Genomic DNA, 12939 nt, shown 5'->3' with positions numbered 1-12939 from the left:
TCTCGAGATGGCAGCACAAAGTACGCAGTTATAGAAGTTAGTCCCTCCATTTTTCGGGCTTTACAAAAATTGTGACAAGTTGTATGTAGGATACACTAGGTGTAGCTTTAATGAATACATATCCGTCATTCTTTGCTATAAGTGCTTAGGATTTGGTCATTTCTTCTCGAATTGTTGTAAACTGCAGATTTGTTCGCACTGTTCTGAGGCACATAATGGCCATGAATGTTCAAAAATGAATATCGAATGCATAAATTGCAAGTCTCAAAACGAGAGAGACCGCTCAAGACGTCAGTATGAATGTCTTTACATTCAACATCCAGCAACATCTGTAGTGTCCTATCTACAAGAAGGTATTTAATATAATCAAATCTAAAATTAATTATGGCTGAACTTATAATATATCAACAAAATCTGCACAAGTCTCTCCTTCCAACACAGGAACTTATATGCTGCCTCTGTGGATCAGTGGTAGAGTGCCGGCCTCCGGATCCCAAGATAGCGGGTTCAAACCCAGCAGAGGTAGTCAGATTTTTGAAGGGCGGAAAAAAGTCCATTCGACACTCCATGTCGTACGATGTCGGCATGTAAAAAATCTCTGGTGACACGTTTGGTGTTTACCTGACAAAATTAATTAAATCTCAGCCATAGACGCCCAAGAGAGTTTCGGTTTACTCGGTCTGCCATCTAGTGGGCCTAGAGTAAAACGGAACGTCGAAATTGTCGAGCAGACAGCCAGATGGCGTCAACTTGAAATATCTGCACACGGTAGCTGAGGCCATACGATTATTATTATTATTATTATTATTATTATTATTATTATTATTATTATTATTATTATTTATATTACAGGAACTTATATCCAATTTCAAGCTAAATGACAGAACAATTTTATGCATACAAGAACCAAATGTCAGGCACAATAAAGTTACGTGATTTGGACAAGGCTTTCTTATTCATACATCAAGAAACACTACATCTTCGGAAAAAATCCGGGCGGCAATTGTTACAAAATCTCAGAATGTCTTGTTGTCACAGTTCTGCTCAGCTGATAGAGTGGTTGTATGTACAACCATTGGCCAACAGGATCTTTACATATGTTAATGTTTACTTTGACTCTAAACGCGATATTTCTGAGGATATAAATGCTCTCCAACTAATACTCGACGAGCTAAAAGGGAAGCCATTACTTATAACAGGAGATATTAATGTGAAACATGGGTCCTGGGGCAGCCTTTTCGATTGTGCACGAGGCCATGATTTCTGCTTTGCCGGCAACTTAATTTTGTTAAATATAGGTGATATACCTACATATATGCGCAAAAATTCTCAGAGCTTTTTAGACATTAGTGTGTGTAACTCCTCACTCCTTCCTTTTATATGCGACTGGAAAGTAAGCGACTTGCCAACTTTCTATAGATGTTGATTCCCATAGGGAATTCCCTATGGGAATCAACATCTATATCATCTGATGGCCAAGCAGGCATCAATTTTTGATAATGAGACAAAGTCTCTCAAGTGCATTGGCACTGCCGGTGGCTACAATTAACCTATGCAGTGGCCTCCATGGTGTGCACTAGCCAGCGTCTTGGTAGGTGTGCTAGGTACCAACTGATGAGCCCAGCTTAGCACACGAGGGCGAAACGCTGGCAACCAGGAATGAGTTAGCTGGAAAATTTATAATGTCCAATAACGGACCATTTATATTGGTATTGCCAACTTTCTCCGACCATTCTCTAATTATAATAAGTATGAAGTCTACGGCCAGTTCACCTGTAGTGAACGCCTTTCATTATTTAACCAGAAAATACAAGACCAAAAACATCAAATGGGCTCACTTTCAACAGGGTGCTACTTATATATTAGAATATCAAAATAAATAGAATTCTGCAGTACCACAGAAAACCTAGAAAAAGCTACAGATGAACTAACTCGTACCATAATCAAAATTTCTTAAGCAAATCTACCAAAAATATCTCAGAAACCTTGTAAAAATTTCTGGTGGAACGAAGAGCTAACAGTCATTCGTAAACGTGTTCTTGCTTGTCACAGAGATTACAAAGTCGTCGTCCTCTTCTCCGTCAGCAATACAAAGAAATATATCTAGTAGTTAAGGAAGAGTACAAGAATTTGATAAGAAGGAAATCAGAAAAATGGAAAGAATTCTGCTCACTCCCTACAAAATGTAATCCTTGGGGTGTTGTTTACAAATTAACAAGAAAACCTGAAAACTTGAATAATACTATTTGCTCAATTGAATCAGATACCGGTTTTACAAAATCTTTCTCCGACACTGCTGATGTTCTTATCAACTCTTTTTTCTCCGAAGAAGATGACGACACAGAAACGCAAAAGGCCATTAGATTATTTTGCACTCTCCCTCCAATACTGCAGATGATGTGCTTTTCACCCGCCAAGAAGTTGAACGAATAATACTATCACAAAATGACAAGAAAGCACCAGGTTGGGATGGACTATCAGCAAACATTATCAAAAATATCCACTTGTGTTTTCCTTCCCTGTTTGTCACCCTTTTCAATAAGTGCTTGGTGTTCAGCCTCTTCCCTACATCTGGGAAAATTGCAGTTGTTAAAATAATCCCTAAAGGCATTATTTCAAGAACGTTTACTGCCAAATCTTTTAGACCTATTTGCCTTCTTTCAGTTCTGGGGAAGATTTTTGAGAAGTTAATAATCGATCGGGTCATGTACCACTTATATAACAACAATCATTTAAGTCAATGCCAGTACGGATTTACTCCACAAAAATCAACAGAAGATGCTGTTTTTAGTGTAGTAGAATGGGCTGAGACTGTTTTCTCCATGCATGAAGTAGCTATCATAATATCACTGGATATCTCCAGTGCATTCGGTAATGCCTGGTGGTCAAAAGTTCTGACTCAGTTGAAAAAAATGCTCTGTCCCAAAAGTTTATATAAATTATTACAATCTTATTTCCAAAATCCGAAAGTTAAACTTCACGTCGGATCAGCAGTCTCTTCAAAGATCCTGAATAGGGGTTCCCCACAAGGATCTAGTTGTAGTCCTGGTTTCTGGAACAATTTATACGATGTCCTTCTAACTTTACCTCTTCCTGTTGGTTGTAAAGTTGTGGTCTACGCTGATGATGGCCTTCTTTTATACTCCACACGGCTCTACTTCTAAATTGACGTTTTGGCAGATTTTGGCTCTGTCTGGTGGTTATGTGCTGAAGCATAGACATCCAACCAATCCCAATCAGCCATTCATATCGATTTATATCGGCAGAACACGATCTTGAAACCCAGTTGCCAACTCTAATATTTACAATCGCCACGTGGTTAACTTATCTCACTCAACGTGTATGGTATTCGGTACGCTTCGCGATCTTTTGCATTTTCCTTCAGTAACTAGTGTGTTTTTCACATTGTTGGAGGGTTCTAGTGACTCAGATCAGTGGAGTGCTCCCTTTGTAGGCCATAACCTCCTTCCTGTGCCAGCCACTAGTGCTGAGTGATGTTTTATTTCCTCATTCTCTTTTATTCTTAATAATATACTCATATTCTCTTATTAGTGTCAGATGTTGTTAGTAAGTGTAGTTTTTGTGAATTTGTTTTCAGTCCATATTCATTAGTTTTTCTGAGTACTGGTACGGTATTACATTTTACAAGGGCTGTTTACCGCGGTCGTATTGCATCAGCTGTTCTCGCGGGCGTAGCGCGCTGACAACAGAGGAAAGGCGATGCTCATTTGTTTTGCAAAACTTCAATTTAGAAGTAAGGTCGTGCGGAGTATAATTAAAGCAGATAATGTGTGGGATCTGAGAGTAAGAGCAAATTTGTCTCTTGACATTTTATTTACTTGGGGTTGTATTATAAATTACAATTTAATCCCCAGAAAACGAAGGCCATGCTTGTTACAAGGAGAAAGAAACTGAGAAACCCTAAAATTAGAATGAATGGACAAAATATCACTATGGAAAATCATATTCTTTATCTGGGAGTTGTGCTTGATAAGAAGTTAACCTTCAGGGCCCATTTCAACAAACTAAAACAAAAAGGGAGTAAGTTTATGCAAGGTTTAGCTATTGCCTGCAGACCTTCTTGGAGACTAAATTCAGGTGTACTAAGAATTATTTATGATACAGCGTTTGTACCTCTTATATTGTATTGTGTTTCCTCTTTTCAAATGACACTTGAGAAGAAATGAGCTCACCATAAATTGATGCAAATTCAGAGAGGCTTTGCTCTTCGTATTTCCCGTGCTTACTGCACCATCTCTACTGACGCAGCTCTTCTTATTGCAGACATTGAGCCACTATTTCTGACGGTGATAGCAAAAGCTGAACTCACTTTTTTGAAGAAAAACAAAGTACCACCAATGCCCATTCTGAATACCACTCTGGAGCAACCTGGTCATTTTCTACAGTCTGATCACCCAAGTCTCTTCAAAATCTTCATTTATGAAAATTGTTCAATTACCCATGACTGCTTTATTTACACAGATGGATCTCGCATACCAAGCACAGGTGAACAGGACAAAGTTGGATGCGCCTTCGTTGTTCATGAAAACGATTCTGAGATGTTCTCATCCCATTACAAACTCTCTTCCACATGCTCTATTTTCCAGGCTGAACTGTGGGCGATCAAATCTGCGATCGAATGGTGTAAATCTAACAATAAGAAATCTCGGTTATTAAGTGATTTGCAAGCTGCATTGAATGTGATAAATAATAAATATAATCTGAGTCCAATAGCTGTAGCTATTAGAACCACAGCTCAACAAAGTCCGCACATCTGTTTTGACTGGATTCACGGTCATTGTGGAATATCTGGAAACGAGAAAGCTGATCTTCTGGCAAAGGCAGCGGTTACATCTAATTTGGAAATTTCTTATGACAAAACGTCACCTAGCTACGCTAAAAAAATCATAATGAAGCACGTAATCCATCAATGGAACAACATTTGGAGTTCTTCCACTAAAGGCAAAGTCACCAGAAAAATATTCTTCCCTGAGGTTTTCAACCGCCTGCAAAGTAACGTGTTGGTGCCAAGTTTTGAAATTACTCAATTTTTGACTGTTCATAGCAAATTTGGTTATTATTTTCATCGATTTGGAATCAGTTGTCCTGATGGCTACGTGTGTGTTTGCGGATCCTCACAAACAGTGGACCACCTACTGTTTGAATGTGCTGCATTTGGAAGAAGAAGGCATGACTTGAACTCTCATTTGAATTATTGCAACATTGCATTATCAAAACCTCTGTATCATTTGTTTAAGAAGCCATGCTGTTACATATATATTTTATTAACTTCATCCACTTCATTTTCCGTCGATTAGGTACATGAATTCATTTTCATTGTAAAACTGAATATGTATTTTAACTATAACCCTAGTGTACTATGTAAAATAGGGTTTCAAACTGTTTTGGATATTCAATAATAATACTAATAATAATAATCAGGTACATAATGGCAGTAGATTTGACGATATCCATCAATGCAATCCTAACTCAGTAGTTTACAGTTTAGAAATAACAGTACACTCATTATGTATAATCTTATATGTTATGATAAATGCTAATTGCTAGACCAACTTTCTCTTGATAGCTGTGGGATACAAGGAGTACTCGGTCAAATTTAGAGCAAGCTTTAATAGAATTTGTACGAAACTATTCTATCAAAGATATACATGATGAGATAGAACCATGATGTTAGTTCTTTGTATCAACTGATAAGACTGCTGGATGTGTGTGAGAAATTGTAGGAGTCCATATCAGAAGCTCTGGTGGATACCGTGCCCTAAGCTGAAACTAATAACTGCAATATCACTCCAAACAAATGTTATTCTCCTACATCTTACTATATCCATATCATTATCAGGAATGAAGGCATCCTCAAAAATATTCACTAGGATATAAATCCTATTGGAGGTGGAAAGAAGCTCGTAACTGTAAATTGACTCACCAAATTGTACAGATTATCCCAGCTGTTATACAGAAGGTCTTGGTGGGCACTCACCTATTTTCTTACAAAACACTTTCACATTCAAGGTACTCAATGCTTCGAAACAGGCATTCCTGGACAAGATATCGTCAAATCTACCATCATCGTGTACCTTAACCCATTAACTGGGGGCGCGCAATATGGTAACCCCGTTCTGGTGGGGACGAATTTTCATAACTCGAAAAATAATCAAATTAATTCAAAAAACCTTCCAAATTTTGAAATGCTTGATAATAAAATGCAATGTATATCCTAATTCTGATGTAGAAAGTGATTTTTCTCCTATTTGTTAATATTTGCGGGTGTTTTAGTTTTGGAGCAAAAACGACTTTTACTAACTTCTATATATTACAAATATTTCTTTTCGGAATATCTTTATTTTCGTATTTCAGAAAAATAAAAAACATATACACTGCAAATACACTTTATCATTAACTAATCTACAATTTCTAAAATAAATAACACATTTTAGAAAAATACATTTCATGCAGGGTTTGCAACCGCAATAATAATTTGAGAATAAGTACTTACAATGGTAGCCTGGTTCTAATCGTCTTCTCACAATAATTACTTTTTTATCCCAATGAATTTTACACATCAGGACTGATTTCACTAATTATATTATTTATACTATTCACACAGTTTGCATCCCACGCACTGTTTTTACACATCTTGCATGTGATAAGCACGGAAACACGGAGCTCCACAGAAAGCGACATTGCAGTCGCTGCACCTGTAGATTGTTTCACGTCACTCTCTTTTCGCCAGACACACCACGCACCTTTTCACACCATGCTGCCTTTTTCCCGATGGTGGATTCACATTAGGAAAATGCCTACCGCTGCATCTTTCTGTGGGAGCAGTGGGAAATAGTCTAACTGAAACAGGCATTGCGTCAGCGGGGGTTGAACCTGTGTAATTTTCGAGGATTTTATCGATGAGGTGAATTCTGAACTGCAGGTGATTGAATTTTCCTCTGTGCTGTTGAAAAATTTTGAATGAATTGAATACCACAAGGTCCAGAAGATGCCGGAAAATTTTCTGGTAATATTTCTTCATCCCCCTTCTTTGCTGTGGAGTATGTAATGATGTACTGATCGCAAAGATCAACTCCCCCCATAGAATCATTGTAGTCAATGCAAACTACAGGTTTCTCTTTGGTTTCGTCCTTTCCTCTGATAGGGACAGTTCGCATATCAGCATCATGGATACTACTGAGCTTGCAAACGTCTCTCTTGTCCTTCCATTTTACAACCATGAGTCTCTTTCTATAATCAACTGTTACCTCTCCTTTCTTCAGCTTTTTATTCATAAGTTCCTTAGGGAGATTTTTCCGGTTGGTTCTTACCGTATCCACTGCGTCAGTATCGAGGTCATTTAGCAGGTCGCATAAGTCAGGGCTGCTATAATAGTTGTCCATTCCTATCAGGTATCCTTGTTTCAGTAGATTATCTGCCAGAGTACACACAGTTCTCTTCGGCTTGGAAGACTGTGATAGATCAGTGCCATGGACTTCATTGTTGAGTTTTGTTGATTTTCCAGTGTACCACAACATATTCCACTCGTAACCCGCTTTCGCTTCAAAAATTTTGTAAGATTCCATTCTGAACCGGGACATTTTCTTTGGAATGTCTACCTTCCAACCAAGGCGACCTTTCCATAGAAGAAGGCTTTCGTCTATGGATAGCTGGCCATCCGGGATGTAAGCCTGTTGAAACATTTTCACAAAGTGATAGAATACTGGCTTTAGGAGACATCTGCCCATCGTATGACTCATTGTCAGAAAAATGGAGAAATTTCAAGAGAAGGAAAAACCTCTTTTCCGTAATAATCTTGTAAAATATGGGCTTGGCCAGTAACTTGTTACGAGAAAAATAATGCCCCATCGTAGGTTTGTGAATAATCCCATGAAGAAGCAAGTCTGAAAAAAAAAAAAAGTTTTATTTCATCTTTATTTGTAGGAATACAGTCGTTTTCCCTACTCCTCTGTTTCATGTAGTTAACCAGTGTTTTCCCATGAATTTTCCGTTGAGCATAAATATTAGTTTGCTCAGCAATATACTGACAGATAGTATCATCCACAAACAGTTCGTAAATATCCTCTGGAGTCTTTACACCCAAGAACTGCCCTTTTACTCCAGGAATGAATTTTGCTGGAAATCTACTCATTTTCTGTCCATCTTCTACCCACGTAATAGGCCCTGACATATCACTGCAGTTTGAGTCTGCCTGTATCTCTCCATCGTTACTAGTGTCACCCGATGGTGTCATTTTTGAACCTGCGACCACTTGCTGTGATAGCACCAGAATGCTGTCCTGTACTACTTGTGCCTCCTCCTCCAGGGAACAAATTATCTTCACTATCTGAATGGAAGTCGCTGAAGTCGTCGTCCTCATTGCCAAACTCCAACATTTCATGTGCAAGTGAACGCAAGCTGTCATCACGTAATTTTTCTACTCAGTGTCGTATAGGAGACACAATTATGACTGAAAAGTACTCTCATGAAACAACAGAAGTGCAACGCATCTATAATTCAAATTCACTCCTCCCTGTAAGTACTCCATTTCACACTGATATACTATATAGTTCCCAGTCTCATAAAACACTAAAGCATTTGAGTAAGCACATAGCAAGAATGCAGCTAATTAGCCTACTTCCTGCACGAGGCGAACACATAGTGCGCTTTTGCACAGAAGCGAATTTTGTTGAATGACGTAAAGCTCTGTCTGCTCTGTTTCTGTCAAGCGGAAATACTTACTAAAAATACCACTTGATGACAGGGGCATGCAGATAACAGGGACTGAATTACATAAATCTTGCTAGGCTCAGAGTAGAGGAAAAAAATAAAACAGCAGCACTTGACTAAGTCGCTCTCCCCAGCTGGCTGGTTATTTCTTCGAGCGACTCAAGTCGCGCTCCCCAGCTTATGGGTTAATGAAAAGAGCATTATAATTCAAGTGGAACCAGGAGTTTCTGAGGTCATCAAAAGGAGATCAAATCTTAGCAAAATTCAACTTGTCTCCCTAAAATACTACCACTTTCTGTTAGAAAGAGACGCTTCCTAACTACAAATCTTGGTTCAATGCGTTGAACGGTTTGGCCTTTGACTTAATTTTTCCGGTGTATATTCCTTATATATTTCTCCCTTTAATAGAGCTGTGTATTCAGGGAATTTGGAAACTGAAGTATCTGTAACAGTATAATTTAATCTACAACCTAGTACACAGCATGAACGATCCATTTTGGCAAATGCTACAGCCGTTATAGCACAACAGTAGACTCTGTTATGCACAATTATTTACACCTCTTAACACTAAGCCTACACAATTTGAATTACTTGTTAATAACTATGTACATATACTTTGTATTTCAATAACATGGTTGAAATAGTACTTCTTATCCTCTAAACACAATGCAAACATAACCGTGTGCGAATCGCACATTCCTTACGACCACCATGAAGTCCACCATTTTCCCACCAATCAGTAGTAGCATTAAGGTCTGAGATATTGTAATCGGTCTTGCTTGTATATAATAGTCCTATGACTTATGCTGGGAATTTTGTTTATGTACGTTGTAGCTCTGCATGTACATTACGTTGTTAATTTGTTTCCCTCCATGTTTGTTGTTGTTTATATGGAAACGTGAGTTATTGACTTCGTGTGTTCAGAATACCTCGTCAAAGAAGAGTATATGCAAAGCGCAAAGGAGGTCATGGGAGAAAGAAGACTATACCTGTAAATACTGAGGATAGTGTAAACAATTTGGAAATTAAGTGTACGTGTTGTAAAAGATACGAATCATGGTGATAATGGTGAGAGTGGAGATAGGTTATGTTCTCCAAGTGTAGATATTTGTAGTGCTTCGAAACGAAAGCAGTCTTTTACTGATACAAGTGTAAATAGTGTGAATGAGAGTGTATGTGAAGATTATGACGAGTGTACTAATAAAAAAATCATTGAATAGGAATATTATAATAGATGTAGGGCTACTGTCAACTGCTGTTTGTAGTTTTATGAAGTGTAAATTTTGTGTTGTATGTGACAGCATTATGTGTTATGAAGGTATTACTGCAAGAAAGGGATTTGCTTGTAGATTACTTTTTGAATGTACTGAATGCCATCAATCACCTAAAACAGTCTTTGTAGGGTATGAAACATTGTTGAAGGTTGTGTATGATGCAGTGATATTATTCAATGACAGTAGTATGGGCAAACTGAATGTCATGAAGTAATAGGTTTGGAGCCAGGTGTGAACATGGATGTATTGTTCTGAAATTGATACGATCCATGTGAAAAAATCAAGAATCAAGATTCTTTACTTGCCATTGACCATACACAATGAAATAGGCTTCGTTAACTGATAATAATTTAGTACTTAATAATGCGAAGGCAAAATGAACATACACCTTTTATTAAAACTTAATACTAATATTATGCATTTCTAAGAATTCAGTGATATTATAAAATGGATTTTCTATTAACCAATCATACATTTTTCTTTTAAAATTACTTAAAAGAGTGGACCGTGCAGAATGTGGTAATTTATTAAATAATCTTCAACAACTGATTTTATGTGAGTGAGCAGTTTTTGACAGCCTGTGAATTGGGATGTCAATGTCTGCTTTGCCCCAAGTATCATGAAGGTGAATGTTTTCCCTAGTACTGAATTCATTAACATATGTCAGATATATAAATGTACAAATTTATAATTGTCCTACACTTTGTTCAGTCAACCTTTTTCTGTATTAGAAGAATATTATATACATAAGAAGAATGCCCCCATAATAACAGTCTATAAGTAATGTGTGACTGGAAGAGACCAAAATATGCCATCCTTAGATAGTCGCTGCTAACTAAATTCCTCAGTTTCCATATCAAATAGGCCACTAGTGATATTTTGTTACAAACATGATCAATGTGTGTTTCGCAGTTCAATTTGGCATCAATATGAAAACCCAAAAGTTTGACTGACTGACTTACTTTCAATATCTTTGGATAATCCTAGTGTGAGAAATTGAGTTTTATCCTGATTGCACAACAGCCTATTGGATGAAAACCAGTGCATTGCATTTGTCAGAGCTGAAAGAGAATTGGAAATCATCAAGAAGCAGTACAGACAGCATACCAAGCAACTTAAAAGGGCCACGGAGAATGCAGAGAAGGATAATGATTCCGATTACAGATCTGTCAACTTTAACATTAGTTATTTCAAAACTATTTTTTTTTAAACATAAAAGTACATGTTTCTCGGAAGCTATCCAACATACTTATATGAAATTTTCACTGCTTATTTGACCAACATAAGTACACATTGTGTCATTTATTCAAGGTTCCACCTCCAATAGAGATTTGTTCATACAGTGTTTTATATGCCAAAAAAATGAAATCATCATCATCATCATCATAATTTCCCCTTATTCAGCTGTAGCCGGGTAGGGGCAAATATGGTTCCTCTCCACTTTCTTCGGTCTTTCCACCACTCCTCCTCCAACACTGTGTCCCAGTCCAGGTTTCTTTCTATAATGCTGCATTGGATGGTATCCTTCCATCTCAATCGTGGTCGTCCACGGCCTCTCCTTCCTTGGATTTGCATTTCCATCACCTTTTTTGGCATTCTTTCGTCGCTCATTCGCTTTATGTGCCCAAACCATCTTAGTCGGCTCTTCTCTATTCTATCATTCATTTTTTCCACTCCAATTTCTTCCCGGATTTTCTCATTCCTTATTTTGTCTCTTCTACTTTTCTGTATCATACTCCTCAAGAACTTCATTTCAGCTGCCTGTATTCGACTCTCATCCTTCTTTGTCATTGTCCAAGTTTCTGCTCCGTAAGTTGTTATGGGTACGTAATACATCTTGTACGTAGTATCCTTTGCTTCCGTTGGCACATCTTTGTCCCATACCATGTTTCTTACACTATGATAGAAACAACTTCCAGCTTGAATCCTTTTACTAATCTCAGCATTCAGTCGAGCATTCTCCATTAATTCACTCCCCAGGTATTTAAACGTTTCCACTACTTCCAGGGGCTTGTCTGCAAGTCTAATCTGACCTTTCCCTTCTATCTCCCCTTTAGTCATAACAAGAGTTTTACTCTTTTCTACGCTTATTTTCAATCCACATTCTTCGATCTTCCCATTCACCACATTCAACTGTTCTTGAACCTTCCTGTACTCTTCTCCCCAAATCACAATATCATCTGCAAATAACATCATGTTCATTTCTCTTCCTCCATATGTTGCTTTTGCTGTTCTCATGTCATCCATTACTATTGTAAACAGGATTGGTGATAGAACACTTCCCTGTCTCAGCCCACTAGTTAGTTTGAACCAACTTGTCCTGCCAGCTTGTGTTTGCACGCAACTACAACATTCCTTATGCAATGACATGATCATTTTTATTAATCCCCATCCAATTCCTTTTTGCTCCAGACTGTCCCAAACTTTCATCCTGGGGACACCGTTATATGCCTTTTCAATGTCAATGAATGTCATCACCATATCATTCCCGTACTCCCAATGCTTTTCCATTAGTTGTCTCATAATGAAAATGGGTTCTATTGTTGACCTTCCACTTCTGAAACCAAACTGATTTTCCTGTATCTGATTCTCAGCCCTCAACCTTATTCTACTTTCCAGTATCCTTTCCATTATCTTAGCAACATGGGATATTAGAGTAATTCCCCTGTAGTTCTTCAAAACTTTATCACCTTTCTTGAAAATTGGGATGATTATTCCTTTTTGCGAATCCTCGGGGACCTCCTTTTCTCCCAGACATTCCTGAGAACCCGATATGTCCACTGCAGGCCAGAGCCCCAGCTGCCTTTTATCATCTCCACTGAAATTTCATCTATTCCAGCAGTTTTTCCATTCTTCATCTTTCTTACTGCCATTTCAATTTCATTCATTGTAATTTTTTTTATCCTTTTCTTCATCAACTAATTGCCTTTTCTGG

The 12939-nt window shown here is 37.8% G+C and overlaps 1 protein-coding gene across 3 annotated transcripts in view; it reads left to right on the top strand.

The window, feature by feature from the left end:
* The window catches only part of Gyf (GIGYF family protein Gyf), a 485965-nt gene that overhangs the window by 229892 nt on the left and 243134 nt on the right, over positions 1 to 12939 (top strand). The window lies entirely within an intron of this gene.

The sequence above is a fragment of the Anabrus simplex genome, chromosome 6, assembly GCF_040414725.1.
Source record: "Anabrus simplex isolate iqAnaSimp1 chromosome 6, ASM4041472v1, whole genome shotgun sequence".
In the NCBI taxonomy this organism is placed as follows: domain Eukaryota; kingdom Metazoa; phylum Arthropoda; class Insecta; order Orthoptera; family Tettigoniidae; genus Anabrus; species Anabrus simplex.
The sequence above is the reverse complement of the archived record's forward strand: the minus strand, read 5'-3'. Positions and strand labels throughout refer to the sequence as shown.